General features: G+C 47.8%; 2 long non-coding RNA genes across 2 annotated transcripts in view; one reads left to right on the top strand and one right to left on the bottom strand.

Annotated features, from left to right (window-relative positions):
* LOC128334850 (uncharacterized) overlaps positions 1-16,105 on the bottom strand; it is a 166,144-nt gene that overhangs the window by 16,663 nt on the left and 133,376 nt on the right. Inside the window, exons 3-6 of the long non-coding RNA XR_008311417.1 lie at positions 13,362-13,513; positions 12,899-13,021; positions 7,756-7,841; positions 4,959-5,115 (exon numbers count right to left, since the gene is read on the bottom strand). This is a non-coding gene — a long non-coding RNA (uncharacterized LOC128334850). The remainder of the gene's footprint in view (positions 1-4,958; positions 5,116-7,755; positions 7,842-12,898; positions 13,022-13,361; positions 13,514-16,105) is intronic.
* On the top strand, positions 2-3,799 carry LOC128334851 (uncharacterized). The gene is made up of 4 exons (XR_008311418.1): positions 2-236; positions 385-588; positions 2,820-2,906; positions 3,372-3,799. It is a non-coding gene; the product is annotated as an uncharacterized LOC128334851 (long non-coding RNA).

Here is a 16,105-nt window from a genome sequence, read left to right as displayed (position 1 = left end):
TTCTGTGTCATCTAGGAGATCTCCTCGGTCTGGTAGTTTCTGTGCCCTTATATTTTCAAGATCATGGACTGTACTTATTTTGTATGCAGACCAAAGAGGGAGATTTGGGAAATGTATATACATAGATCTAAGAAAGCAGGAAGGAACGCGGTGCTCTATGGATGAAATCCAACTCCCCCGTGTATGTCTGTTTACTCGGAAAGAACTCCTCGGTATTCAGTTGAACTTATTCCCAGGTAAGCGTGCACAATAGGGGTGAGTGGAACTGCTAGGCGCTAAGCTATATGCCCCCCCCCCCGCCCCGTCCCCCGAAATACAGAAGCAGAAATGTTGCCAAACTCAGAGCAGTAGATTATGATGACCTCCCATGCTTTCTCTCGGAAGAGCTTGCAGGTTCTGCTCTAGAGCTCCTGAATGGAGGACGCAAACCGGGGTGTTCAAACGAGCCAACGGACTCCACCTGATTCGGAGTCCATCTGGAGCAGTCCCCACTCCGCCCGAGTTCGGATAAGTCGGCTTCGGAGTGACCCCGTTTCGGATTTCGACGACGCGTTTCTGAAACACACCACCTTAAGGAGCTACGAACATGTAAGGCGTTTTCTAAAGAGCTGTTTTTAAAAAAGAAAATTGTAAAGCGAGTTTGCTGAACCAGTTTGGTTGAATTGCTTCCCTTCGCAAAGGGCAAGACGCTGTCCCTCCTGTGTGTGTGTGTGGGGGGGAGGTATCGGCGGGGTGGGGGAGCAGAAGGGGCTCTTCCTAATCAAGTGGGGGGAGGGAGAAGGGTCAGTTGCGTCTGGTCTCCTGCAGCTCCGGTCGCTCCTCTCTCTCCCATCCCGTCGGCCCGCACAGCTCAACCTGACGAATTGTCAGCCTGTAGGCAGTGAGGCTCTCGATAACGGTAGGGCTGCGTAGGATGGGGCAGAGAGGAGCAACCGCGGCCCAGAGCCCCTGACTCCTTAGGAAGAGCCGCTACTGGGGGGTGGGGGTGGGGGGTGGGGAGAGAAGTTGTAAGCAGCCTAATGCGGAGAGCAAGGAATCGCTTTTGCCCCAGCAGCGACTTCTCCAAGCCGGGCTCTCCCACCCACAGGAGGGAAAAGGTGGGCAATACATGAATCATTGGACTGATTAAAATGCACCAAGCTGCTAAAGCCTGTCAGGAGGGGGATAGCTGACCCCATTCATCAAGTCCAGCCCTCGATTATATCGCCATGATGATCAGCCGAGGGAAGCTTTCAGGCGCAGCAGCCCCGCCCGGACCTCTGGGGCAACACACCCCAGAGGTCCCCCACCCCGCGCCAACTTTCCCCAAACAGGACTTGACCCAGATTTGGGGAGAATGAGACACTCCCCACCCCCCCCGCCGGCCAACAACCTCCTTTTCTGGTTGCTGTTTATTCCACAGAAAGGAATTCCGACCTCAACTGGGCAGTGGGCGAGCGAGGGGAGCGACGCTCCACAGCCCAGTTAAGGCGAAGTGCCGGGGTTTTCCGGCAACCATCCCACACGCACGCCTGCTTCGGAGTAAGACCCCCTGGGTCTGGCCGGTCTTGTTTCCGAGTAAACGCGCAGAGGCTTCTGCTGTTCGGTGGCCGCTCTGGGAACATTTCCCTGGGAGTAAGTTTCGTGGAGCTCCAGAGGGGCTTCCTTCCGAGTAAACGTGCCCGGGATCAGACGCAGGCGGTGGAAGTGGGGATACCCCGGACGCTGCGTAAATTCAGGGGAGCAGTCTGCAGCTCTGCGGTGTGTTTAGTGCGGCGAGATTATCACTCGGTGGCCATCCGGTTGGAGCAGGCTGGATTCCCACCCACTTGCCGCCTGCCTGGAGGGCTCGGTTCGGCTCCCCGCTGGCTGGCTGCAGGCTGGGCCCCCACAGTCAGCCGCTGGGCAGGACTTCTCATGGGGAGTAGCAGGGCGCAGGACGAGAGGGCTAGAAATCTGCGCCCCCCTCCCCCGCCCGTGCGCGCTGACGGGAGAGCAGGCCCCACGCGACACAGCGGGCCTTACTCCCGAGTAGATCACCAGTCAGCGCGAGGCCAGAGAATCCCGAGGGTCGCCAGACGTGCAGTGCCTTGCCAAGTCAGTCGCCGGCTTGGGGCAAGGCCTGGCTTTTCTCGGCCACTTTTGGGGCCACCGCGGGCGGGATGGGGCTCGCCTCCCCTCCGGAGTAGTCGGCACAGCCGAGCTGGGGCGTTGGACGACTTCCTGCTCCCTGGCATTGCAAAGAGAAAGGCCTCCAGGACGGGGGGGGGGGCTCCTTCTCTGGCCACTTCGGCTCCCCAGGAGTCACCCCTAGAAGGCGGATCTGGCCCAACAGAGCCGGGAGACCGTCTGCCTGCGCCTGCCAGCAAGGAGCCAGACCTCCAGAGCTTTGACCCCCGTCCCGGCTCGCGGCGGGGCTCTCCGAGAATTCGGGGACTCGGCTCGCCCCCTCGAACCGACCGCCGCTGAGCTGACTCCCCGAGGCCACACGTTGGCGGGCCAGCAGGGACCTTTCGTACCAAGGCAGATTTCGCAGGCCGCCAGTTTCCCTGGAGAAGCCCCGGCGTGGGAACCCATCGGCACAGTGTTGTCAAGGATGTCTGTGTGTGGCGGGGCGGGCTGGAGGGACTTCATGCTGCAGTTTAAGTCAAGCCATAAGGCTCCAGCAGGACCTTCTCCTGCGCAAGCTCCTCTGGAAGGAATGGTGCTCTTGCGCGCTCTGGTATGTTGCAATGAGGCTTGCGCAGGAGAACTTCCAACTGGAACACCCCCACCCCCCACCCCCCAATTGTCTTGCTGTTGCTTTTGTGGATTTTTTTTTTTTTGTCTGTTGTCTCCAGGGAAGGGGGCTTCCTGCCGGACGTTTACAGCGCCATCATGCTTACTCAGAAGTAAGCCCCACTGAATGCAATGTCTCTTATTCCATAGTAAGTGTGCGACCGACGGCAGCCTTTCCCTTCCCTTCCCTTCCCTTCCCTTGGAGGCCGATATTGTCAGTCTCTCGTCCAGCAGAAAAACAATCCACCGAATTCAAAAGGCTCAAAACGTTGCCTTTCCAATCTCGCTCCTTATGCAGTCAAGCATCATCATCCTTGGCTTTCAGGCTAGGTAGGTTTAGGAATCGAGTTGGCCTGGTGGATCCGCCAAGCAGAAGCCTTGAAGGGGGGTTCTGGTGGCGCCCCCGGCCCCCTCCCTCCTTGTTTTGTTTTGAAGATCTTGGGCAATTTCCAAAGAAGAATGGTTGGAACCCGCCCCCCCCAATACATTTTAAAACCCACAGCGATGGAGGGGGAGCGGGGAAAGAGAAAACCCCAGCCTGCGAAGCCTTGAAGGGACTGTTTGTTTCTTTTAAACTAACAACAAATTATCTAATTAATATGTTTCAATTACAGCCTGTTCAAAGGGGGCTTTGGGCCGCCTGTCGTGGGCTGACAATAGCCGCCGAGCCCCACTCTAGGAATCGACAATCACTTCACAGCTGCTGCTTTATTTCCCCACTTTCCGAGCCCTCGACCAAAAAGAAAGAAAGAAAAGGCAGAAAGGGGAAGGGGGAAAAAAAAATCCCCCCTGCTCTCCAAAAGATCTCTTCAAACCCGCGCTCCAGAAGTTATGAAATATGTCCTTGTGCCGCACTGATTTCGCGTGGGGAGAAGACAAGAAAACGTCCAGGAAAAAGAAAGAGAAAAGGCAGAAAACTTTCGGAGGGGTGCTTTCGACCCCCACCCCCCGCCCCCGCCCCCGCCCCCAGCTCCTTTTGGCATTCTCTGCTCAGCTCGAGGTTTCATTCGCAAAAGGCCCGGAGTGTGAAAGGCCTCCATTGAAAAGCATTAAACAAATATATTAGAATTCTGTCACTTTCTCCAATTGACTAGATCAAAACCAGGGTCCCAGGGCACTTCATTCGCTTGAATAGAAAAATGCAGAGAATGGCAAACCTGGTCCGGGCCACCGATGTAGATTTAGGCTTCTCTCCCCGCCCCCCTCCTCCTCCTCCTCCTCCCTGAGACAAAAAGGCTGAATTTTCACAAACACATTTCTGACTCGGGGACTAGGAAACCATCCCTGAAACTCCTTTGGAATTTAAATGCATTTTCTCTTCCCCTCTTTCTCTCTTTCCCTTTTCTTTTAAAGAAGTAGGAAGGGGGGGGCGTGCTGTTTGCACTGCTGTGCGAGTTGCGTTGCCATCCTGTTTAGGAAGCAAAAGGGTGTGTGTGTGTGAGAGAGAGAGAGAGAGAGAGAGGGGAGATTTATTACAACAGGGCGTTGGGTGGGGAGATACTCAGAATCTAAAAAAAAATGAAAGAGGGATACAGGAAAAGGGGAGATAAAACTCTGACCTCAAGTCAAAACTCTGAGCTTTGTCACAAGACTGTGTGTTGTGGGTGTGAGATTCAGACAGCTCCACAAGGATGGTTAGAGGGCAATGCCATGGACCACTGGATAGGGTAGGGCTTACTTCCGAGTAACCATGCATCAGATTGGACTGCTAGAGTTGTCCAAAGGCACAATAACATAAACTAAGACGTCCCCACCCACTGCTGCAAAATCACCGGACACCTTGCTCTGCAGCCCTAAGTGCCTCACTTCTGGAGTAGCCTTACTGATTTCAATAGGACTACTTTAAAAGTAAGTAGGGAAGGTTGTGAGGGAATGACCTCTCAACTGCTCTGTAACTTGGCCTTTTGCTGGCATCTTCTCAGTCCACAGCCAATCCTACAGACATGTGCTCAGAATTAAGTCCCACTGAATTAGATGGGGCCTACTCCTAGGTAAGTGCACAGAGAAGTGCAGCGTGTATCCGAGTTGGAATATATATATATATATATTTAAGCCTTCCTGAGACTCTGGTCTCCTTTAATATGCCATTTCCACATATCGGGTCTTTTCAAAAAAGCAATCTAATCAAACGGAAAAGGAGCAATTAATAAGAAGGGGTGGCGGGGGGGGGGGAATCAAACCAAACAGAAAAACAATCTTACTTTGCTGCTCTTTACAAACTCGTGCATTGCAATGTATCAGTCTTCCGCAGATATCTTTTGCAGACTGCTCTGCTTTTAACAGGGCTGGTTTAAGCATACTGCAAGTACTCTGCCAGGGGGCCACAGCATTTGGGGGGCCCCCATGCTGAGCTGGGGTCTGTGCAGAAAAAGAGAGAGAGAGAGAGAGACTCAGAAGCAGAGAGGCACTCTTACCCCTGGACTTTGGGGCCCAAAGTCCAGGGCCTCCACAGCCCCTGGGGGTCCACAAATCCTCTTTAGTCTGTCCCAGGTGGGGTGGTCACCCAGCCAAGCATGATGATGCTTAATTTGCAGAGTAGGGAGGGGGTCCTCCAAAGGCCTTGAGGTCCAGGCTTCCAAATTACCTAGGTGCACCTCTGCCCAGAAGCCGTACTCTTGCAAGGCAGGATTTCAGACAGGCTGGTCTTCCACTGATACCAAGAGAGGAGGGGAGGCAGGAGCCAAGGGCCAGCCCAGCCATGGAGAGCTGAAGGGCCTGCTGGCACTTTCTTGCATACAAAGCAGGGGCTCTGCCCTATAAGTTTTCCCTGGACATAGGAAGCTGCCTTGTGCTGAGTCAGGACTTTGGTACGCCTAGCCTCGTCTTGTCAACCCTGACCCGCAGCAGCTCTTGAAGCTTCTCCCCAGCTTGGTTACCCAAGAACCTTGCAGCTAGACACTGAACCTAGGGCCTTCTGAATGCAGAGCGTATGTTCTGCACACTGAAACCCTTCAATTACGGATACACAGTGTGAAAAAGTCCCCTCTTTTCTCCATCCTAAATCTCCTGCCAATCAGCTTCATTGGATGACCCCTGCAACGAAAATGGGGCCAATAGAAAGGAGGAAAGGAGAAGTTGCTTGGAAGCTGTTTTTCCTTCTCTTTTTCTTTGTGGTTGCCAACTTAGCTGGGGCGGAAGGGATTGGGTGCCGACAACCTCCCCACTCTTTAGCCCAGAGGAAATTAGCTGTAGGTAGGTAGGAACCCCCAAACCTAATTTTGTAGTAGGCCCCAAAGTTTCTAGAACCAGCCCTGGCTTGTAACATAGCACATTAGAATGAGTCCCAGCATTGGCTTCAGAAGGAGCTTTTAAGGAAAGTGTTTGTAATCCTGAGCCTTATTTAATCTCTGGTGTGAAAATGATCAGGGGGCCTTGCTTATGCCCCCTGTGCAAGAGTTTAGGAGCTTTGGAATTTCACAGGTGTATTTGGGCTCTTGGGGAAATGTGTCGCTCATTACATGGTTAATAATAATAACGGTATCAGTTGCATTCCATAAATCTGAGTTGCTTGATTGTCTGTTGCTTAAATTTGCACCTATTTGCATATGGGTAAAAACAATATTTCTGAAGCAAGAATGCTGGAAGATAGATAACATTATCATCCCCATTTTACAAATGGGAAAGCTGAGGCTGAGTGAGTTGCCCAAGGCCACACAGCAAGTTCATGGCAGAGGGGAGACTGGAGTTGTCCTCTCTCTTAACCAGGAGCATCTCTTTAGTCAACCAAAAGTTCTAAAATTTATTAATTGAACTACCAAGTGATTGATGGAACGTTGCAGCCCTACTGGAAATTAAGTCCTTCCAAAAGCTCAAGGCTTGATGACCCCATACATGTTTAGCTGAAAGTATGCCCCACCACACCATGTTCCACAGAGCATATGCCCAAGGAAACATGCATGGGATCTGGATGCATTCAAGCATTCTTTTCTCTTCTGAAGCCATTGCAGATCCACAGCACCTGATGAGGGTGCAAGGAAAAAAAATACTTCTCTCCTACAGTTCTTTAAATATCTTCAAAAAGCTCCTGTGCTGAGGTCTTAGTAATATGCATTGGAATTCCATTGCTCCACCTGTGAATTTGTTGAAATAACCATCTAAGGTTTCCAAGCAGTTGATAGAACACATCTTTCCATAGAAAGATGTTTTCTGGCTTGTGTCGGTTGTCTCTTACTTTTTCCCTATTAATGCCAACCGAAAGACATGTCAGAACTTTCCTTGTATTATGTATTTATTATTTATTTCTACATATGTATTCTTCTCTTCCTCCAAGGAGACCAGAGAGGTGTGCATGGTTATGTTTATCCTCATGTTTATGCACTCTACAGCCCTGTGAGGTAGGTTAGGCTGAGAGATACATGACTGGCCCAGAGTCACCTAGTGAGTTTCGTGGCTGAATGGGAGTTCGAACTCGGGTCTTCCTGTTCCTAGTCCAGCATTCTAACCACTACACTATGCTGGCTCTCATTATGGTTTCTCATGCTCCAAAGAAACTTAAACTTGAGGGGAGTAAGGGGTTCTCCAGCTTGGGTCTCCAGATGTAGTGGGACTACAACTCTCATCATCCACTGCCACAATGGCATTTGACCATTGTGACAGTAGAGGTGATGGGAGTTGTAGTCTCAGAACATCTGGGGACTCAAGCTGGAGAACCCCCGTAGTTTGGTATAGTGGGTAGAAAGGCTGAGGACAGATCATGACCTGGTGTTCAATGCCTTGAAGCTCAGGCGGTGACTCTGCTGGGTCACTCTCTCAGCCCTGCCTACCTCACAGGGATTCTAAGAGGATAACATGGGAGGGGAGAGAGCCCTGAGCACTGCCATGATCTCCTTAGAGGAACTGGAGGCAGATAGTAATTAATACTCTTAAAAGAGGGAATTATACCCGGGTGATGACGATCACACCCCTACATCAGCAATCCATTGTACTCAGTCTCTTCACATCTTTCAGTTCTTCATCTAAAACATTTCCTCAACGTTTCCACTGCAATTTAGGGCTCACCTTCTTTTTTTCATCCAGGCTTTTGTGCCTTGAAGAGTAGCCAGGCAGAAATTCAACAGATTCAGTCTTCCCTTGGGCTGGAGATGCTGTGAGGCAAAAAACAAACAAACAAACAAAAAACCTCCACTTGCAGACACTGTGCACCTGTGAAAAGTGTGGGAGCAAAAACCCCTTACGGTTACAAGGTCACATCACGGGAAAACCAGGTCATGCTTAGGGGAATGCAGAAGAAAGTGGCTTAGCCAGACCATTGCTCCGCCTGGCCCTACAGCATGGCCGCAGCAGCCTCCAATCTCAAGCAGATGCACATCTCCATCTTGCTACCCAAGACCTTTTAAGCGTAGATACCCTGAGCCCGTGCCTGCAAAGAATATGTGCTCTTCTCCTGAGCTATGAGCCTCCTCCCTGTAAGCTTTGCCTACTGTTGACATTTTGGATTTTATGACCTTATTACTGGTAAACTCGGAAAGGAAATAAAGCATGCATAGCAACGACAAAGGACTAATGTCGACTTTTAAATGCAGTTGTTGTGACAGTGCAAAGTGAAGTGTGTGTGACACATGAGCATGTCCAGGTTCCTGTGATATGGTGGGGGCTGGAATGTCCCTTTCTCCCTCCTGCTTTTACTATTGGAGGGTATTTTGTTGCAGTTAAGAGGGCAGGGGGAATTGCACCTTTTCATGCCATTTCTGACTTTGATCAAACAATAGGCCGTCAGTGGACTGGTTAATTGGCAATAATATGTGACCGGCCAATGGCCTAGTATCCCAGCTCTAGTGGAGAGATACAGTGTGGAGACAGCTTCCGTTTTGCTCTCATAGGATGACTGGGAGAGGAAACACACTTTTCAATGGAGAGGTGAAAGCAAGTACCTCTGGGACAGAGTACCAGCACAAGATGTAGCATTAACAGCTGTACAGAGATACCATCACAAGCTATAAACCAGAGAAGCTTGCTGCTTCTGTCTGGACAAGGCAGGACACAGATTTATCTATAGGTTGAATTTATAAGTATACTACTTTGTTGCTGATATAGCACCATCAATGCAGTACTTCAGATAAATCAACCCTGCCAAAGGAGCAGAGGCAGCTTTTGAAGTGGGGGCTTCATATATTTAGCAGGGGGAGCAATATTCTCCTATTTGGCCCAGCAGAGCGTCCATCCCAGAGGCTGGGGCTGGTGTCTCTTTTGTGGTTGTTGTTGTTATTATCATTGTTGTTGTCATTGTGAGCCCTTTGGGGATAGGAAACCATTTTCTCATACCTTGGTTATGAAAATCACTTTGAGGACTTTCTTTCTTTTTTTTTGGTTGAAAAGCAGTATGTAAATCATTTATTATTATTTCTTGTTTACACAGTCAGACAGGTGTTATTGACTGGTTTGTTTTATCCAGACATCGAGTCCTTCCCAAGGACCTGGGATGGCTGGATTTTATTGTCAATGTTGTTGCTGTTGTTATAGATATCGTTGCAGAATATAGGCTGTTCCCAGTAAAGTTACTTTTTGTAATTGGCTGGTGGTGATTTCTGTGGCCCCTGCGGTGTTGAGGTGCTCTTCAAGTTGTTTTGGAATTCCACCCAGGGCGCCAATTACCACTGGGATTATTTTGGTCTTTTTCTGCCACAGCCTTTCAATTTCAATTTGTAGATCTTTGTATTTGGTGATTTTTTTCTATTTCTTTTTCTTCTATTCTGCTATCCCCTGGTATTGCTATGTCGATTATTTTAACTTTGTCATGCCTTTGTTTGTAGTCAGTCTGTGCGATCTTTTTACAACAGCTGATGGTCCAAATTACAATCCAAATTCCAACCAAGGAACCCCATGGATGCTGCTTTGATGGGGAAAAGATGATGGGGAAAAGACAGGATATAAATGGAGTAAAGAAATAAAAATAGTAAAGAGAGAAAACAAACTGCTGAGTGACACTCCATGTCTCCCCATGTTTTGTCTAGTTTGCCCTTAGGGCAGGGTGGCTTCTCCAACCTGGGTCCCCAGATGTTGCCTGACTACAGCTCCCACCATCCCCAGCCATTGTGGCTGGGGATGATGGGAGTTGTAAGGCCACATCTGGGGAGCCCCTGCCCTAAGGGGTTAAACCAAAGGCATAACGGAAATGGTCAGTTTTCAGCTGTGGATTGAAGGATGGAAGAGATGGAGCCAGGTAGATGTTCCGTGGGGAGAGTCATCAGGAGGCATCAAGGGAGAATGGGTGGGGTCATTTCCGGGAGCAAGAGGCATTTGGGAGCTGAGGATGGTTGAGCTGGAGGAACAAAGGTCATAGATATAGATGCAGAAGGAGATGAGAGCAGAGAAGGAAGAGGGGAAGAGGCCATTCAAGGCTTTAATGGTCTGCTTTTAAAAAGAAGGCATGTGGCCAAAGATGGGAGGAGGTGATGGAAGAGAGCTGGTCTTGTGGTAGCAAGCATGACTTGTCCCCTTAATCTAAGCAGGATCCACCCTGATTGCATATGAAAAGGAGACTAGAAGTGTGAGCACTGCAAGATATTCCCCTCAGGGGATGGTGCCACTCTGGAAAGAGCATCTAGGCTCCAAGTTCCTTCCCTGGCAGCATCTCCAAGATAGGACAAGATTTATTTATTTTTAAATAGGACAAGATTTTTTTATTGAACCAACAAACTGAGAGAGATTCCTGCCTGCAACCTTGGAGAAGCCGCTGCCAGTCTTTGTAGACAATACTGAGCAAGACAGACCAATGGTCTGACTCAGTATATGGCAGCTTCCTATGTTCCTATGAAGGTGATGAGGTTGGACTCCAAGACTTACGCTACCTCAAGACATGTTTTCCGACTTGCCTGACTCCACAGCAAATCATCCGATAAGCATCTGGTAGACCTCATGTTACAGCAGAGAGAGCAGAGCCGTTACGCAGCCTCTCTGCCCCTTGCTTCTGAAATTTTGATCTTGATCCTCACTCTGCCTGTCAGACTCCTGACCCCCTGCTACGCCAGCCCCACATCTGGTTGCCCAAAAGGCCCTCCAGGAGTTGCAAGGTTAGCCTGCACCTTGCTCTCTAGGCTTTGCTAAATAAAGGCATTAGATGGCTCCATTTTTCTTTTCAGAAGGGCGGTATTTTATTAAGGAGTAAGTAGACTATTTTGCATTAATTAGAGCAGCTCCTTAGAGAGACATTACAGCCAAGAATAATATTCCACCACAGGAGAAATCGCAGCATTCTAATGCCCTACTTTGAAAATTACCACAGACAAGGCAAACCACCCAACATACTGGGTTTATTTGTCAATATTGACTTAGATCTGTTTTTCCCCCGTTTGCTTCACAATAATTAAAGGAAACAATTTTGTTTGCATACATCCTACTGCTTTTTATTCCATTTTTCTCACTGTGAGTGGGTATGAATAAGAAAAGATTGATCTAATATTTGGGATTCTTCCACATTTCCATTTATCTTAGTGCAGGGGTTCTCAAACCTGGATCTCCAGATGTTGTTGGACTACAACTCCCATCATCCCCTGCCACACTGGCCAAAGGACAGAAGTGTTACCCCACCTAGCCTCATTGGTGGGCTGGCTGTGATCATAAGACACATTTCTCCTTATTGAAAATGATCCATTAGAGATCTCTCCATTGCACTCAAACTACAGTTCCTGGGATGTGCTTGGGAGAGAGAATATCTTTTGACCATTGATAGGAACATAGGAAGCTGCCATATACCGAGTCAGACCATTGGTCTATCTAGCTCAGTATTGTCTTCACAGACTGGCAGCGGCTTCTCCAAGGTTGCAGGCAGAAATCTCTCTCAGCCCTATCTGGAGATGCTGCCAGGGAGGGAACTTGGAACCTAGATGCTCTTCCCAGAGTGGCTCAAATATCTTTCAGTGCTCACACGTGTAGTCTCCCATTCAGATGCAACAAGGGTGGACCCTGCTTAGCTAAGGGGACAAGTCATGCTTGCTACCACAAGACCAGCTCTCCTCTTCTAGACCTTGGGGATCTTCTTGTTCATTTCAATGGGGTGAAATGAACAAGGAGAACAGTTTTCTGGATCATGCCCATATTTTGCATGGATAATAAAATTATTATTTATAAACCACTTCTCAACTAAAAAGTTCTCAAAGCAGTTCACAAAGAGAGAGAATAATAAATAAATAAGACGATTCTCCGTCCCTGGAGGGATGCTGTGCTGTGCTGGATAGGGCCCGAATGCTCTCCCCTGCTTAATATAAAGGAAATCACCACTTTGAACATGGCATCTTTGCCCAGTTAGCAGGGGAGATGCGTTGGAGACACATGCGAATTGTACTGTGGGGCATGTTTCTCTCACAATTTGACAAGAACTTTCAAGAGATTGAATGTTGCTTTGCAGCAGTTGGTGGTTTTTACATAAAGGACTGAGGAAGAAGGGGATTCGATTTGATTAAAAATAAAGAAGAAAGGATGATAAACAAAAAACAATGTTTGGAATGAGTTCTAAAAGTCTTGAGCACCCTGAATATGTATTGACATAAAATATATATTAGCTGTGTTTTTAAAAAGGGATAGCTCCTGATCTGGGTGTCACTATCAGTACAGTTGTAACTTTATTAATAAATATCATCAAGAAAACAAAAACAGAAGCAGAAGGCTCTTTTCCACTGATGTGTTTTTTCATATTCATGTTTCCCTGTTAAGTAGTGAGTTCTGAGGGGAAACATGAGACACTTAACACAAGTCCAAACAAGAGGATCACGTCAGAACTTTAAGCTGAATGCCATTAATGCAGTCTAGAAGAAAGTAGTACATAAAAACGATGGAACAAGCCATTTGTAAACTGCTTTTAGGATGCTCTTTATCCATATGTACAGATTAAAAATCTGCTGATCGCAAACTTCTAGCACTACAGGGGAAGATCTGTGCTATTGGCCAGGGCTGTGTGACTAACAAACGCCTTCACACTATCAACCTATGTCAGTAATGCAGGGCTTCTCAAACTTGGGCCCCCAGATGTGTTTAGGCTACCACTCCCATCAACCCCAGGCACAATAGCCACTGCAGCTGGGGATGATGGGTGTGGTAGTCCAACAACTTTTGGTGACTCCAATTGGAGAACCCTGCCTTATATCTTATTGAAAGGAAGCCCAATATGAGGAAATGAACTAAACACCACCCCACTCCCCGGATTTACCTTCAACTCCATCTTTCCACTTCTTCTGTTGTTTCACCCTGTGATGAATCTGAAATGTAAGTTCCTCAGGGCAGGAATCTATTGCTTTGTCTGTTACTCTGTCATGCACCTTGACACTGATATCTAAAAAATAAAAATAACATGACAATTAAGTCTGAATATTTATTATTGTAGTATGATCTACTTCCCTGTTTCATCCTTCCTACCAATAACATCAATGCCATTAGTAGCTTGGCCAACCCCTTATTATTTCTGCCTGCCAAGGGTTTAAAAATGGGGGAGTGGGATGCTGTCAAGAGCTGACAGACCCACAATCCATGGTGTCTGGGGGGCTGTCTTCAGTCATGCTACACAAGCCCCTTTAGAGAAGGACCTTCTATTTTAGGACTGAAGATTGGGCTGGACCTTCTCCTGGGTCCCAAATCAGAAAGTTGTTCCCAGATCCCCAGCCTGGCCCACCTACCTGCATTTCAGTTTGCTCCAGACTCCAATAACCTTCAGTAGGATTCCCCCCCCCCTTTTGGCTCTTCGAATGAGATTTATTCTTGCATGCCATTTTTGTAATGGGAGAATAGGGTGGAGGTCTCTGTGTACAGCGGGTTTTCAACAGGTCCACTATGTAAATTGGAGAAAATAAATAATTAGGGGCAGCTGATTTAATTATCCCGAAACAAAGAAAAGCTGACAGTTGCTTTGAACAGATAAGTCATTTTATGAATGAACCAAATTCCGGTAACGGAACGTGTCACACCGGCCATCTACTTAACGAACACTTACTTTGATGACTCTACCAAGCTTTTATTATCCATTACCTATATTATAATCCTGGAAACATAAGTAATTGGCCAGTTACACAATACCAACACTGAGGAAGGGGAATCCATCTTGGAGGTCAGCTGTGGGCCAGGGCAACAAGACATGGAACGGTCAAGATTGGACTTTTGTACAGTTCTTTGCTCTTAAAGCACACAACTGTGCATGCTTACTCAGAAGTAGGTCCAACTGAGTTCGGTGGAGATTACTCTCAGACTATTGCAAACAGGCTCACAGCCTTGTATTTATTACAACCCCACTGGTCAGGCAAAAGGTTGTGATCCAACAATGTCTAGGGACCCTGAGTAGACAAACATCAAGATGGCAAGGGCATGATCTAGCATGCAATAAGCTCATTATTATGTAAAAAGCAAAGTCTTCTATTATCTATTTATTGTTTGATTTCTCATATGAAACATTAATACTTTTTTCTTCAGGGTTGGGGGCAGCAAAAAAAAAAACCCAATGTATCTCCCTGTAGAGATATGGGAATCACACTTTAGAGATCAATATGTGGCCCAGGACTGAGGGCAAGTACTATCAGATTTTAATAATAATTTACTCCCAGAATGGCCTCCCCAGGGGCGTAGCTACTATTGGGCGAATGGGTTCAAAGAACCCAGGCCACCGCCCCTCAGTGGCCACCCCTCGTGGCCCCGACACACACCCTGTGTCTGATGTCAGATGCATGGTTTAGGTCTCAAACGGGGCCATGTGGCCTCATCCGGGAGTTAAATGGCCAGTGCTGCATTTGCAGCGCAGCCAGGAATGGCTTTCCCTGCCTCAAAGGCAGGGAGAGCCACTTCTAGCCATGCTGCAAATGCAACACTGGCCCCAATCTAGTAACCAATGGGGCCACGCAGCCCCATTCAGGTGCTAGACCACGCCCCCACATCTGATGTCCTATGCAGGGGGAGTGGCTAATGTAGCATCTGATGTAGGGGATGGGGCAAGGGGGGCCACGACAGTGGCTGGACACGGGCCTCTGCTGGCCTCCCTGCACTAGTGGGCCTCCCATCTCGGTAGCCAAAGTTAAGAAACATATTGGTTATTTAAAAGTAGGCAAGGCCTAGGGCAGTGACTGTATCTCTTCTGAAATGGTTAAACTCAACGCGGATTGGGGCATAGCTATAATAGTCCCCATATTTTTAAAAGGGGACAGACACGATCTTGCTAATTATTGCCCGATCAGCCTGTTGAGTATCATGAGTAAGCTTTACTCGAGACACTTAGATTGGAAGCTCCAAGACTGGATGGAGAAAGAAAACATCTTGGGGGATGAACAGGCTGGTTTTAGAATGGGTCAGCTATGGATCATACCTTAGTATGCCAACTTATTGAGAAGTATAGCAGTAAGCCCAAGTGCTCCTTGTATGTGGCCTTTGTAGATTTCAAAGCACTGTTTGATTCAATTTCAAGGCCAAGGTTGTGGGAAAAACTCAGTGATATCAACACTGATAGGCGATTACTTCTCCTCATTCAAAAACTTTATGAGAACACCATCGTAAGGATGAGATATAACCCCCCACGGCTCACTTTCACACCCAATAACTTCCAGCAAAGGAGTCAAACAAGGGTGCATTTTGGCACCCTCTCTGTTTAACCTATATATAAACATCTTAGCCAAAAAGCTCTCAGACCCAGAGTTACATCTGCCCCAAATCCCAATTTTGCTGTATGCGGATGCTGTTGCAATTATTTCTCAAACCCCAGTAGGTCTTAGGAGGGCTCTTAAGCTCCTGGCCAGTTACTGTGAGGATAACCATCTGGTTATTAATTTTCAGAAATCTAAGGTGATGGTCTTTGCCAAAGAGTCGAAGAAATTTAATTGGTCTATAGAGGGTCATTAGATTGAACAGGTTAACAGTTTCAAATACTTGGGTGTGGTCTTTCATGCCACAGGGTCATGGAAGGCCCACGTAGACTATGCTGTCCAACAGGCTCAAAGGAGGACATCAGCAATTCTGAGATTTTTCTGCTCCAAAGGAGGAAAGGTGATTCCTGCAGCACTAAAGCTGTTCATTGCCAAAGCACTAGCCCAACTTCTGTACGGTACACAACTAGGCTCCTATTCCAACTACAGATCACTGGAGATTGTCCAGTCTAAGTTTATAAGAGCTGTACTCAGGGCCCCCCCCAGATGTATTTATAATGCTGCACTAAGGTTTGAAATGGGCTTTCAGAGGGTGGGATCCAAAGCATGGATTTTAATGTTCAACTACTGGCTTAAGATCCCCTTAAAATTTCTGAAAATTCCCCTGGCCAGTCAGATCTGCCCTTGTGGTTTGGGTGAGGTTGAATCCGTCCACCACATGATGCTATATCATTCCTTTTATAATGATAGTCAACGTAGCCTTATTACTCCCTTGTTATTACATTTCCCTGGCCAAACTG

This window comes from Hemicordylus capensis, chromosome 10 (genome assembly GCF_027244095.1).
Source record: "Hemicordylus capensis ecotype Gifberg chromosome 10, rHemCap1.1.pri, whole genome shotgun sequence".
NCBI classification, from domain to species: Eukaryota; Metazoa; Chordata; class Lepidosauria; order Squamata; family Cordylidae; genus Hemicordylus; species Hemicordylus capensis.
The sequence above is the reverse complement of the archived record's forward strand: the minus strand, read 5'-3'. Positions and strand labels throughout refer to the sequence as shown.